Source organism: Equus przewalskii, chromosome 4, assembly GCF_037783145.1.
Source record: "Equus przewalskii isolate Varuska chromosome 4, EquPr2, whole genome shotgun sequence".
In the NCBI taxonomy this organism is placed as follows: domain Eukaryota; kingdom Metazoa; phylum Chordata; class Mammalia; order Perissodactyla; family Equidae; genus Equus; species Equus przewalskii.
This window is the reverse complement of record NC_091834.1, coordinates 13,909,990-13,924,938: the sequence shown is the minus strand read 5'-3', so window position 1 is coordinate 13,924,938 and position 14,949 is coordinate 13,909,990.

The window sequence follows — 14,949 nt, the reverse complement described above, 5'->3', positions numbered from 1 at the left end:
TCAAGAAACATGAATGGTACCCCCATTCATGGCCTGTGTGCAGAAATAATCCAGCAGTAAAGAAAATGGGTTACAGAACCAGTTTCCATTCCCTCCCACTGGGACTGGATCCTGCCTTTCCCAGCATCAGGAGTCCTCAGTCTTATGGCTCTGTGCTTTCATACACCTCTGGGGCTGCACCATGAGAAGCAAAATCTCAAAAGACCACCACATATTCATCAATTCCTATGAGGAAGAAAGGGCTGGCTCCCAAGCACCATCGAAGTCTCTCAAATCCTGCTCTTGATTCCTCTGCCTCCCCATCCACCTTGGCCATCCTCTTTAAGGAAGGATTTGACGCATTTGGCCCCACATCCACTTTGAGGAGTCCCTGTCTTCTGCTTGCCAACTGAGCCTAAGGGATGAAGGGTCCTTCTGCCATTTACAGATTATTTCTCTGCGACATCTTAGTTGAGCCCGCTCCCCTTTTGGCTGCATTTTGTCCACGAGTCTCCAATGGCTCCATCAAGAGATAGGGACTCACCTGGTTTGGCCAAATTCCACAACAGAATAGAAACCTTCTCACAGCTCCTGGCCTTTCAATAGTATTACAGTTTGCAGCTGTGTCCTAGACCTGCAAAATTAGTGTCTGGTTCATGTTAACTAATGAGTTGTAGGAACAGCAAACGTTAGCATGGGAGGCTGGCTGGGAACAGCCCACAGGACCTGGAACACCTACTCACATTCGTTTCTCCACTGACCTCCAATTATTTAAAAAGAATGTGACTCTGTTTTCCCTCTTGTCCTAAAATTCTCCTCTGTCCTCTCCCTACCAGAGACCCATTTTGGGACAGAAACCTGGAGGCCAGATAATTAAGGAGCTTTGCAATAATGGAATTTTTGTTTTTTACCAACTTTCTGTAGTCTGCAGTGACTCCCACTCTCGTAGTGATGGTGCATGATGCTAAGTTTTGAATCTGCATTTGTTGATTGGAAGTGTTTCTAGAAAAACCTAGGTATCAACAAATGAAGCTAAAAGAATCCAGTGTGACAGTCAGTCGCCATGGAGTAATCCTAGTTCTTTAACTCTAAAAATGGAATCCTCTTGGGAAAAGAAAATGATAGTAAAAATTTCTCTTCCCAGGAGACTTCATTTAGCTGCCTCTGTCTTATTTTCTTCTAAGATTTCCCACTACCAGGCACAGTATTTTTCCTTCTTACCATTCTTAATAGCCTAAGGTAGTCTAATTAAAGAAATGGATCATTCATGTTGCTTTTCAGAAATCCTACAGTGAACAGGGTGCAGCAATTTCAAAATGGGTTTTAATGCATTGCATCCTAATTGTATGCAAGTACCACGCAATTATATTGAGACACTCGCAGACATTTCTTTCTTTTCCTCTTCAAAGAAAGAGCAAATACTGATTGAGCCATAACATGATTTGAGAGGCAGATATTTCACACAAATCGAAAAAAATTCTCTAGTAACATGCACCGTTCTTGTTTATCTGAATTTTCTTAATTTTCTACGGTGAGCATGTAGTCTTTTTGTTAAGAGAAAAGAGATACAGAAATTAATTGCAATAAAAATCCTTGCAGCCATCTTTAAGTCATGCGTCTGCCAATTAAAAGTAGCACTATAGTTCTTTACTTTTTGATAGAAGAGTTTGGAAATATTGCAATGAGAGAAATAGCGCATTATGGTTTTAAACTGTGAAGCACGCAGACAACCTGGAGTGCTAAAGATGGGAATCTGAATTCTGAATGCATGCTACAGAGGGGGGAGAATGTAAGTCTTGGAAGAAGATTCTGATTATATAATCCAATTTTTAACATCAGACATGCTTTTAGGTAGGCTTTTTCATTGAATTCATGAAAGGCCACCCCTTCTCTGGGCAGTACAGTGTCCTTCTCTTCTTCCTGACCTCTCGGTGTTGGAGGGTCTCAGCGCTCAACTGTGCAATCTGTTCTTTCTCAGCCAACAATTATTTCCTACATGGTTGCAATCAATTTCGTGGCTTTGCTGACAGGTCTTAACTTTTAACTCCAACCTCTAACTTTGCCCTGAATTGTTGAGTCTTATAGACGTTGTGTACTCAATATCTCCAATTGGATATCTGAGAATATGTATACCTTCAGTTGTCAAAAACAAACCGTTTAAATAAACGTTAAATAAAAGTTAAATAACTTGTTCTCTTCACACCTGCTCCTCCCACGGTCTTCCCCACATCAGGAAACAACACCTCAGTTCATCAAGTTGCTCAGGTCAAAAACCTTGGGGCTGTGCCTGACGTTTCTTTCAAACCCCAGTTCTAACCCATTCAGTTGGCCTGACCTTCAGAACAAACCCGAATACACTGCTTTGACTATTTTGACTTTAGTCCAAACCACATTATTTCTCATCTGGACTATTACGATAACTTCCCAAAAATGGTCTTCCTGCTTCCAATTCTGTCCCATCTGTGGTCCATTCTCCACTCAGCTGTCAAGGGATCCTTCTAAAGTCTGAATCAAATCATTCTCCTACTTAAAACCCTACAATGACATCAAATTACACTTAAGATTTCAAATCCCTTATCAAGGCTGATTACATCTAACAAGAACTGGCCCCTGACTAACCTCCCCTGTTGACCTCAGCTCCTGCCACTTTTCCCCTTATTGATCTCTTGTGATTCCACCTACACAGTGAGGTTAGCTGTCCCTTTCGTACATCAGGCAGGGTTCTGTCTTAGAACATCTGTTCTTCTCTTGGCCTGAAGATCTCCCCCATAAATTTGTAAGCATTCCTTTGTCACTTCTTTCAAGAGTTTGCTCTAAAATCACCTCCTCAGAGATGACTTTGCATATCCACCTCACTAGGAAATGATCTCCCACCCTTCTCTATCCTGTGTTTTTCTTCATCGCACTTACTGTTACCCATGATGGATTATACACGAGGGCAGAGACCTATCTGCAGAGTTCACCTGAATCCTTATCACCAGAACAGAATGTTGAATGAGTTATCATTTCTTCATAACAAATTTTTTATTTGAATTAATGTCTCCCTGATTCTTATTAGAAATAAAAATTATAGATTTTTAATACTTTCGTTTGTTTTTTGAAGCCTTTTTGATTTTTCAAATTTGCTTTTGTTTTATTTTATGTATTAATTTGTTTCAAATTTAAAAACTATATTTTTGTTATATCCGTTTTGAATAGGTATTACGTGTATGTGGTACAAACTTACAAGGGGTCAACAATGACAAGTCAGTCTTCCTAATGTAGTTTTCTCCTTCACTGTAGACACCCGCAGGGTCTCGTTCCAATAGGATACACCAATATTGTCGATTATTTAATTGTAACTTCCTCAACAGATTTCTCGCCCTGTATTGAAGTCTGCAGAAGGCAAAGGCTATCACTAAATTTTTACGAGAGACACCAGCTTCATTGTAGCAGTTCAGATCAGGAACATATAACTTCATTGTCTCATCATTGCATTTAAGTTGTAAGCCATCATAATTGTGGATCACACAAATAAAAGTAATAGCTACACTGGCTTTTATTATGTGTTAGTTAACTCTGTAGGGAGCTATAGACCTGAAGCTCTGCATTATCCTTGACTATATATATATATATATATATATTTTTTTTTTTTTTTTTTGAGGAAGATTAGCCCTGAGCTAACATCCGTGCCCATCTTCCTCCACTTTGTATGTGGGATGCCTGCCACAGCATGGCTTGATAAGCTGTGGGTAGGTCTGCACCCAGGATCTGAATGTGTGAACCCTGGGCCACTGAAGCAGAGCATGTGAACTTAACTACTACGCCACCGGGCTGGCTTCTTTTTTTTTTTTTGAAATCTGCTCTCGTCTGGACAACTAGCTCTCTATGCCTGGGACACAACTGTTATTCTATGATTGCTCATCACCGTCATCCTGGGGATTCTCTTTACTTCTCTTATATTGAATCTTGTGTTCCTTGTCTCCAATGAAGTCCTCTTCCTCGATTACATCCTCATTCTGATGGAGCACATCCTCTAGTAGCTTCCTAAGAAAAAGTGGGTGGCAGTTAAATTTTTTTGAGATTAAGCTTGTCTGAAAGTATCTTTATTCTTTCCTTCCCTTGGATGTCAGTTTAACAAAGTATAGAGCTCCAAGTTGGAAATGTCTTCCTGTAGAACCCTTACAGGATCCTTCCTTCATCTTCTAACTTCTAATGTTGCTGTTGAAAAAGCCAAAGTCATTCTGATTCTCATTCCTTTATTTATGAATTTATGACTTGTGTTCTCTCTCTCTCTCTATGTATGTATATATATATATTTCAGTCTTTCTATTTTTCTGTCTGTTTCTCTGTTTCTCTCTGAAGGGTTTTCTCATTGTCCACAGTACTCAGAAACTTTAGAATAACATGCTTGTTTGGGTCTAATTTCATCTGTTCTACTTCAGGTCGTATCCTTCTGCCTTGGAGAGATTATGATTTGTTTCATTGACGATTTAGTCTCCTTTTCCATTTTTTTCTGTTCTCCCTTTCTGCAACTTCAGTTATTCAGATTTTGGACACTATAGACTGGTCGACAATTTTCTCATCATTTCTTTCCATTTTTGAGTCTTTTTCCTTTATTTTCTAGAGATTTTCTCACACTTCTATTGAATTTTTCATTTCTGCTGCCATCCTTTGTTTAATTTCTCAATTTCCTGACTCCTTTTTTTAAGATCATCTTGTTCTTTCTGTATTGATTTAATATATTATAACACTGAGGATAATGATAACTTTTTAAAGTTTCTTTTTCCCTGGATAGTTTCTGTTCCTCTATCTTCCACATTAGGGGCTTCCCTCATATATATGACAATTCTTGGTGGTATGCTCAAGATTAAGAGAGGGAGAAAACAGCCAAGTGGGAGCGTTAAACTTGTGCTGGTGGGGTGGTAGTTGTCAATGCTGAGCTTCACGTTAAGTTTTTTGGGGGGGCATTTGTTGGGCAACCCTGATGTCGATAGTTTCAGATCTCTTCTTTTGGTCTGAGCATGTTCCCCAGAGAGGTGTCTTGCCTGAAAAGCAAAGGTCTGGCTGCCAGCTTTCTGAGAACAAAGAGTGGGTAGGAGGCTGGGAGAAGAATGTGACCCAGGAGGCAGCATTCTATAGACTGTAGTCCTTGAAGTCCCCTGATTTGGGTAAGGCTCTCAGCTGTCCTCCCAGTTCTCAGCACCTGTTTTACCTTCTCTAGGGTCTTTACCAGCGGACCTCTGCCAGGGGTGGGGTGGGGTGAGGGAGCAGGGAGAGGCGCTGCTCAATGACTGGAGTAGGGGATCCAGGGATGTAGGTGCGTCCAAACAACCGTGCAGCCCTCCTTATTTTTAGCAGTGCCCTTTGCCCCAAGAGCCAGAGATATCGTGCTGGTAGTTCTCGAGCCTTTTGCCGTATAAATCAGGTTGGGCTCTCTGCAGAACCCCCAGTAAAGTACGAGTATATAGAAGAGTATGCTTCTTGACACAGGCAATTGCTGAGCAGGTGGTACCTTTGTATGAATTAGCAAAGGCGCCTCTTCTTCTGGGCAGATATATCCCCACGCCAGGGAGCATTGCTTGGCTGGAGGAATGTGGCCAGGATTTCAGCTCCAACTTAGCGCCTGGACGGGGCACCTTTCCTCCGTGAAAAGCCACACACAGTTACCTTGGTTCTCAGCTTTCTCTAGTACTGTTCTGTGTCCACCCAACTGGTTTCCTTGCATCCATTTTCCAGAAATATATTGCTATTGTCCCCGTCTCTATTCTTGTGGATTTATGTGTTCTTGGTAAACATCCTTTTCAGGTGATTTTAGCAGGGTTTTGGGAAGGAATAAAATTAAATACATGCATTCAATCCATTATTTAACTCAGAACCTTACTCCCTTGAACGACTGGATTTTTCCGGGTCTCTGTATTTCATGTTTGTTCATCATTACGTGGGAGGCATTTGTGTTTGTTTCATACTGGGAATTGACGTGGTATCTGTCAAAAATGGTCTCAAAAGCATTGGAACAGGCCAAGATGAAGGGAGAAGGCAAAGGTTTATGCTTCTTGCTGTTAAAATGAATGCACTTGTGACCATCTTTAAAGCTGTCTCTTTTGTTTAACTTTAGGCTTCATCTTATCTTTTAATAAGACAATCCAACACATGTCTACTTCTCGGGCATAATTGCATGTATAACTTCATGTTGTTGCCTTGGTTTTGCTTTCTCTTTTTATTTCCCTCCTCCATTTTATTTTGTTTTCTATTTTCTGTTATGTATTCTCCATACTTTATTTTCTCTAGAGATTTTTTTACTTATAAGAGTGATTTTTTGATATATACATTAGTTTTAACTTCTATATTTAGTTGTTAATGTTGTACCTGCAACATTTGCATAAACTTGCAATGTATTTATACCACAATTTTCCTATCCTTTTTATTAGTTTCTCAACTAACTGGGATATGTTTTTGATAAATGTTTATAGGAAGGTTATATATGAGGTTTATTTCAGAATTATTTCATATGTGATAATATTTCTGCTGCCTTCTCTTGGCTTTGTTGTTGTATATCATTTAACATTGTGCAGGTAAAATCTGAAGCAAGCTTAATTTTTTTCCTTCATAGATGAGTTGGGTGAGACTTTTTTCCTATGCTGAAGTAGAATTTTTAATTTATATGTGGGGCTGTTGTTTTGGGTTTTTTTTTTTTTTTTTTTTTTTGAGGAAGATCAGCCCTGAGCTAACTACTGCTAATCCTCTTTTTGCTGAGGAAGACTGACCCTGAGCTAACATTCATGCCCATCTTCCTCTACTTTGTATGTGGGACACCTACCACAGCGTGGCTTTTTGCCAAGCGGTGCCTTGTCCGTACCTGGAATGCGAACCAGTGAACCCCAGGCCGCTGAGAAGCGGAACCTGCGAACTCAACCACTGCGCCACCGGGCTGGCCCCTAGAGCTGTTTTCGTGTATGTGTGCATGTGAGTGTTTGAATGCTTTGCTAAATTCTTTAACTTTGAAAATCAAAATTTCACTATGATTTGCTGAGGTCTCTTTTGATCGATGCATGGAGTAGAAATACAGACGACCAACAAAACTTAAAAGATGATCAGTCTTGGGGCTGGCCCCGTGGCCGAGTGGTTAAGTTTGCGTGCTCCGCTGCAGGCGGCCCAGTGTTTCGTGGGTTCGAATCCTGGGCGTGGACATGGCACTGCTCATCAAACCACGCTGAGGCAGCGTCCCACATACCACGGCTAGAAGGACCCACAACGAAGAATATACAACTATGTACCGGGGGGCTTTGGGGAGAGAAAGGGAAAAAATAAAATCTTTAAAAAAAAAAAAAAAAAAAGATGATCAGTCTCAGAGGTCATCGGGGGAACTCAAGTGAAAACTATAACAAGGTACTTTATTAAGATTGTCAAGCATTATTTAAACTTTTTGATTGAAGTATAATATACGTACATATCCTAGTTGCACAGCCCGATGCATCTCCACAGACTGAACCCTGGTGTGCAACCAGCAGCCAGATCAAGAGCAGGACCTTGCCAGCTTCCTGGGCTGCCCCCTCGAACCCCCTTCACGAAGCAACCGACTTCTAACAGCCTCGATGAATTTTGAGTTTGGCAAACAATTTAAAGTTTGATGATATCAAGCGATGGCAAAATTAGAGGGGAAGTCGTCTCCTTCACAGTTGCGGGGGGTGTGTAAACATGTGCGGCCATTTGCAGATGAGCTAGACAACACCCATGTCCTTGATTTCTCAATCTTCCTTTTATATCATTCATTTCGTACTGTCCTCGTCCTCTTTAACACAGGTTCGATTGTGTTTCCTCTTACCTAGCTATGATTCAGCCAACCAGCCTTTGCTACTGTACTGCCTCATAAAACAAGCTTGCGCTTAGAGACGACTCAGTGTTGACCTGTGGTGCCTCTCCTACTCATCAATTCGATGCCGCCTGCCAAATGTCCCTTGGCTCAAAATATCTTTTTCAATGCCACCCTGTCCTTCCGGTCATTCCTAATTCCATTTCTTATTTCCCAGACTAAAATGGAAATTTCTGCCAACTGGAAATAGACTTAAATCTCCCTAAAATGGAATAAAATGCAAATGATATCTACGAAGCATCTCCTACAGCATCTAACACAGAGTATGTAGTCACAGAGTATGTGAATTTCCTTCCTTTTCCCTTCTATTTAAAAAGCCTCACCTTCAAAACAGCTCTGTTCATCATGAAAACCCACACTGGGGCACTTACGTAGAGTATAAGGAATCCTTTTCTCTTTTAGAGGAATGTTAATTGGTGGGCCAAATTTTTTAAATAATATTTTTGTTTGTTCATTTGACAGTGAAAACACACTCTGTAAAATTATTTCCTGCAGATTAATTATATTAAGGTATTTTCCAATTAGTAAAATCCTCATGGTGTTTTATATTCTGAGATGGGCAAAGAGAAGTGAACTGGTAGGGACTGAGAGCAAGCAAGGGGAAGCACACGGATGTGACATGCAGTGTATGTCACATGCAAAGGCAGAGCATGTAACTGTACAGGGCAGAGGTCGGAACGTGTCGGCTGGGCTACGCCAGGTATGTCAGTGTGGTGGCCTTTAGCCAGCTTCTCCCCATTTCCATATTCCTCTAATGGCTTTCCACAGCTCACCATGGCTTAATTTGTCTGACTTACCAAAATTATGCCACGGTGCCCCAGAAAATATTGACTCTGATGGTAGCCTAATTTTCTTGGATCTAAGAAGAAGGCTGAGAAATTGACACACTTCTTCAAAAACGAGCTGCTGAAAGATGAGGAAATAGTTGTAAAATTCATGAAATCGTTGGTAGTTTATAGACAGCAAAATTAAATGCCATCCTGCACTCAGAGAAGTCTTTTCTCCTTCTAGAGTTTAAATAAACATGCTAAACATTTGTGCAAGGATATATGCTTTGAGGCATCTTTTGTTTCCTGATTGAAATGGATTTGTACTAAACTCTTTCATCTGCCTCTTGCTCCAGTTTCCCACATGATCCACAGCACAAAGCTTTTAATTTATTTAACTTGTTTATTTATTTATTACCAAAAGCTTACAGAATAATCTGCAAACAAATGTTCCTTTCAGAGATTGAATCTTTAATTGTGGTTTCATTAGGACCTCTGCCCCATGGAGATAACCAACGTCTTGGAAGGATGCAAAGCTTTTTACAAGCCCTTAGCCTTTCTGTCTCACCAGCCTTTATTTGTTTCACCATCATCACTAATGTTAACTGACTGCCTTCTTGGCCCTTGATCTTCTGAGCCTCTCAAACACTGCTTGTGTAACCATGGAGACAGTCGTAGGACTCCGTGACTAATTGGAACTCAAGGGAAATTGGGAGCTCAACTTGGAAACAACTATTCTTTTTCTAACTTCTCTATCTTCTTTTCTCTCCCGTCCCCTAACCACAGCCAGGCCCTGCAGCTCTGTGCGAGGGCCCCTGCTTGTCTCTCACTATACTTGGTTGCTCGAAGACCCTGTTCACTTTCTTGTTTTCTTTGGAAGGAGTTGACAACACGCTACCCCAAATATGCTACTTTGGTATATTGATTATTTTGAGCTGAAGACACTTGAGCAACAGCAAATTCAGGGAGAGGCTTTCTTTCTCGGAACTCCCCTTATGTGCCTAAAGACAGATCCTCTGGAAGGAACTCAGTTGTCATAAATCCTCTTCCCAGAAGTTTCATCAACCAGGGAAGAGTGACTCATCCCAGGAGAGGAGACTAGACGTTGACACCCATCTAGACACACTTTGTCACACGTTATCACATCTCCCATCTGTTCTTCAAAGGGCCTCTTCATCTTTCCTAAAAATCATTTCCTCTCCCTTAAATTGCCTACCTACCCCCTTCTCTTCTTTTATTAAGATGGGTATATAAACTCTCAAATCTTACTGCTATTTTGTGTTCATTTTTTTCCCCTGTGATTTCTCATCCATGCAATATTAAAAATTAATAAATTTGTATTCTTTATCTCCTGTTAATCTGCCTGCTGTCAGTTTATTTCATAGAGTCAGCCATAGAACCTAGGAAGGGAGAAGGGAAGTCTTTCCTCCCCCACTCTTTGATCCCCCTATCCTGGTTAGGAGATGTATAGTTCATATACACTTCAATATAAGATAGCATAAGAAATATAAGAAAATATAAGATCTCCAATCTTCTATGTTCAGCTCCTTCTAGGATATTGCCATTCACGTGGTCTCATCTCCCTCACTTCAAATAAATGCATCCAGAACTCAACTTCTTATCTCCTCTTGTCTCCTAAAAGCAGTTTCTCTTTCCCATTACCAGGATGATTCTGGTTAAATTTTCCAAAAGACTGGTGACCTGATCTGGAACCAGAAAGTGATGAAGAATCAATTTTCTTTTCCATTGGTTAGAACTTGAGATTATGAGTTTCTTGAAGTCAGGAATTATTCTTTATGATTTGTTCCTCCCCTAATGCCTAGTAAAGCGTCACAATGAATATCTATTAATTGTTGACTGGTTCACTAAAATGCTATGCTAAATGGCCAAAATATTATACTCCCCAAATGCAATCAGCTATTAGCTAAAAATTGGTAAGAAAATGTAGATAAATCAGAGCCCACCCATTCTGCTAATATCAAAACAATTCTGGGTGCCTAGCTCACCAATGGTGGGTGGGTGGCAGAGTTTCTGGTCTCCACTGTCAGCTTTGGTCCTGTTTAATCAAACTTGTGGGGAGGACAGAGATAGAAATGAATCATACTTTACTAATCTAATTTTGACTGGTCCTTTGGGTGTAAAGAATAATAAATTAACCCCAAACAGTGAAATCCTAAGACTATCTTCAATCATGGCATAGTCACCATAGTACCTGGAGCAACTAAAGACTCTACAAAACAAAAACTACACCATCAGCCTTTATTCCAAAAATATTCAAACTTCCTTATATATGTAATAATCCTGTGTGCATAATTATTTTGTACAAAACACCATTACTGGGACTGTGTATAGCCTAAATTCTTCAAAGGCACTTTTTTCTGAGAAGGAATAAGTCTTCAGAGACTCCACTCTATGGTGATACATGAACTCTACTTTGATGCAAGAAAAACATCAGCAGAGACTTACTGAGAGGTTTGCGAGAGTAACACCCCTTCCTTTAAGCGTTACCCTGGAGTCCTAGATAATTAGTCAACTGTGCAAGATTTTCTTCCAGGTTTACAAACTAGCTATATTGCCATCCAAGATTAGAAGACAGGCCAGTAGAATTAGGGCTTTGCTATTAGACAGCAATGGCTTGAATACCTAGGATGACTTCGTTAGGAAGATGCCACAACTCCCTGGTGTGAAGTCTTCAATGGAAGGGATAAAATGCGACCTGCTTTGGAAAATGACTACCTTTTCAAATGATTGTTGTGAAACCTATTTACGATATTCTTTGTTTAATGTCTTCCTGCTTATTGCATTTTCTTTTTCTAAGCCTGGAATTAACAATTAAATGTGCTATGTTGGCTATCATCTAACATTTTTTTCACTTAAAACAAGTTCTGTCTCTAACAATTACGAAAACTCTGTAAATAATGCTACTTTATGAAAACAGCATGTTCTTAAGGCTATTTTTCCCTGGCAGTTCTGTGTAGATCTATGTCATTCATTCATTTAATTAGCCATTAAATACTGTTGACATTATTATTATTCAATTATTGAGCACTCACAGTACGAGGAACAATGCTTGTGCTAAGAGGGATAAAAAGATGAATAAGAAAGCCTACAAAGAACTTAGATTCTAATAACAGAGTAGAACATAGAGCAAAATAGCCACAATAAAAGCAGAGTATTAGAAATGCCCCCCGCCCACCCGCCCACTTTACATTGGTAGACCTCTCATACTTTATACACAGCATTTGGCTCCACCCATTCCAGCCACCACCACTTTGCACATGAGGGAATTTTTCCACCTCCTTGGACTACCCAGGCCCTGAATCTAGACCTCATTTCCAGTACAGAAGAGCATTGTTCAAAGTCTTTGTATCCAAGTGCACATGCCCTTATTCCGCTATATTTCATATCCTTCACCCATAGATGGATCTTAGAGGCGAGTTCACGTCTAAAGAAGCACCTTTATTGCTGCCCATCTGGCTCTATAATTGAGGGTCCGCTTACCCTTCCATCGTAGAATTGGGGTGCAACAGTTCACTGCACTTTCTACCCGGCACACCATTCTACCATTTCCAACCATTCCATGGTAACCATGTTCCCCCTCCCACTTCTTTTAGCGTCTTGGATCAGCACCACGACACCCTCTGACATGCCAAGGTACAGCACAAAACAAATGCAAACGGGCAAAGAATTTGGGGGAGATAATCTGAATTGAAGACCTGGCTAGTGTTCCTCCTGACATCAATGCCTACCTGCCCCACTCTTTCTGAAACCAGGAAAAGTGCTAGTAGGGAAAAAATAGCTGCAGGGAAGGTATAAAAGGTGTCAGTCTTGTGGCATTCTACCTTCAGCTACCTGCCAGCATCGTGGCCTTCAAATCCTTTTTCCACAGCTTCCTCTAGAACTCATCCACAAAGAGACCAAGGTGAAACCCCAACATCCCATCCCAACAATATGAAGGACAGAAATAATTGGGTACGTAGGGGGGAAAGATGGGACTCTGGCCAGAATCATACGTTCATTTCTACTGCCAGTGGCAATGGAAAGGATGTGGGCTGGAAAAATTGTTATTGAATCTTCCCATCATCTCAAGAATGGCCTACAATGATCAAAGCAGTTCCCCTGGGTCATCCCTAGCACTGGTGGGAATGTGAGGAGAGCGGGTAGTGGTGGTATCTGCTCTATCAAGGCCTTTATTGTGGACTTAGCAAATTATTCACGTCTCATTTTCCCCACCCCTCACTGAGCCTAGATCTGCCACGTTTGATTCTCCTATCATTAGTAGTTTCAACTCCTTGATTTTAAACTCTTGTTCCTTGCTCCACATAGGATCTGGATGCTTATAGTTTTATTGCTCTTTCTGCCCCTCCTCCAGCTTTTGTAATCAGCTTTCCTACTCTTTATGGTGGTTCCAGCACTAGAGTCTGAACTCATGCCGTCCCAAGAGAGGACCCCCAGCCCTGGTTTCTGATTCTCCAGAAGCCCTGCCCCTTTTCCCTTTGGGGTTGTGAGATTGAGACAGGCAACAGGTAACAAGGAGCTTACCAATTGAAAGTTTAAGGACAGAATTGTTGAATCAAGGCAGTACTAGACAAGATGAGCTAAGATGCATTAGCTTCTGCAACAGTGACAAACAGCCCCAAGAAATTTTGGTGGCTTACAACAACAACAACAACAACAACAACAAAAGCATCTCTTGCTTAAGTTACGTGAGCTCTATGGATCTGCTTCAGTTCTGCTGGCATTGATAAGCTCTTCTGGACTCTGCCCAGTTCTTGCACCCAGCTTGAAGGAGAATTTTCTGTGTGAGACCTGTTATTCTCGCAGCAGAGGGCACGAATGCAAGAGAGCCTGAGCCAACCCATGTAATGGAAAATTTCTTGTGAAATAAAGCTAATGTCATGGACATTTGCAACCCATTGGCGAAAGCACAGCTGAGCCAAGTCCGGATCACATCTCCTCCTTCCCTGGGATGTGGGGCAGGTCACTTAAAGCAGTGGGGATGCATAATCCTACTTCAGAGAAAGAGCACATATTTGGAAACTATATTATAGGAAATATAGGTTAGGGAAGGGGAGAGGGAGAAAGGGTCCCAGTTACTCAAATGGGGCACAAAGCAGGGTTTTGCCCATAAGGAATAGACAATAACTCAATACTAATTTTCAGGGTATAATTTTTTTATTATAAGCAATAGATATCTAGCTCAAATTAGCTTAAATAAAAAAGGGACCTAATGAGTTCACATAGCTAAAAGTCCAGATGTAGTTGAGGCTCACAAACAACGTCTCCAGGAATCACTTTCTATCTCTTTCAGGGAGCCTCTTTTATTCATACAGTTTCAAAATGGCCTCCAGAAGTGCCAGGCTTACAGTTTATCAACTTAAAAACCCGAGTGGAAAGAAAAGTACCCATTTACCAAGCGTTCTAGAACAATCCTGAGGTTGACACTCTTGTTCTGATTGCCGGGCTTGTTTCACATGCCCTAAACTAGTTCACGTGTCAGGAAGGATGCAACAGCTACCTAGGCCTGGGTCACACACTCACACCTAGAATTGGAAGGAAAGTCTGCCACACCTGAAAACACTTGGGTGGGGATTTTGGAGGAGTTCTCGCAAGGAAATCTGAGGTGCTGAGGTGAATGCTGAGGGTCCCACAAGGCCATTAGGGAGAACTGTTGGTTAAAGTAAGTTTATTCTTGCTAGTTAAGGGAAGACACAAAGTCTCACCAACAAGGAAAGTTGCAGCAGGATTTTTATAGGGCTGGCGCTAAGGAGGTCAAGTGGAGCTCTGGTGATGTTGGGTGGGATTTTGGAAGTGAGGAATGAGTAGGGCAAGTGGATGGCACTTTGAATAGGTTGGAAGACATGAAGTGGGGATTTTCCAGTAAATTGTTTAATGGGACATCTTAGTCCTCCTCTGAGACTGATTTTTCCAGAGCAGTTGTAACCACTATGGTGGCTCTTGCTTGGTTTCAGGGTACAGACTTGGTAAATCTCCATTTCTGAGTGGGAGCTAGATGCCTGACTGGTAAAAAGAGGAGATGATCTCTACACTGGGTCATCGTGCCAGCCTGAGGCCAGTCACGGGGCTGACTTGATGCCAAGGCACTTGGATGACTAGTCCAAGCCCTATATCCCTCTTGCCTGAGGACAAGCTTAGGTCAAGAATTAGGTGAGCATGAAGATTTTGAGCTGAAGTTATTGAAAAGGTTGAAGGGCAGTGCCTGAGCAGATCACGTGAGAGGCGTGTCTCACAGTTGTTCCGTGGGTCACTGGAATCTCCTCACAAGCTTCCAGTTTTTCTTTTCGTTCCTGAAAGCTATAGACAGCATTGCATTTCAGGGGGACCAGGAAG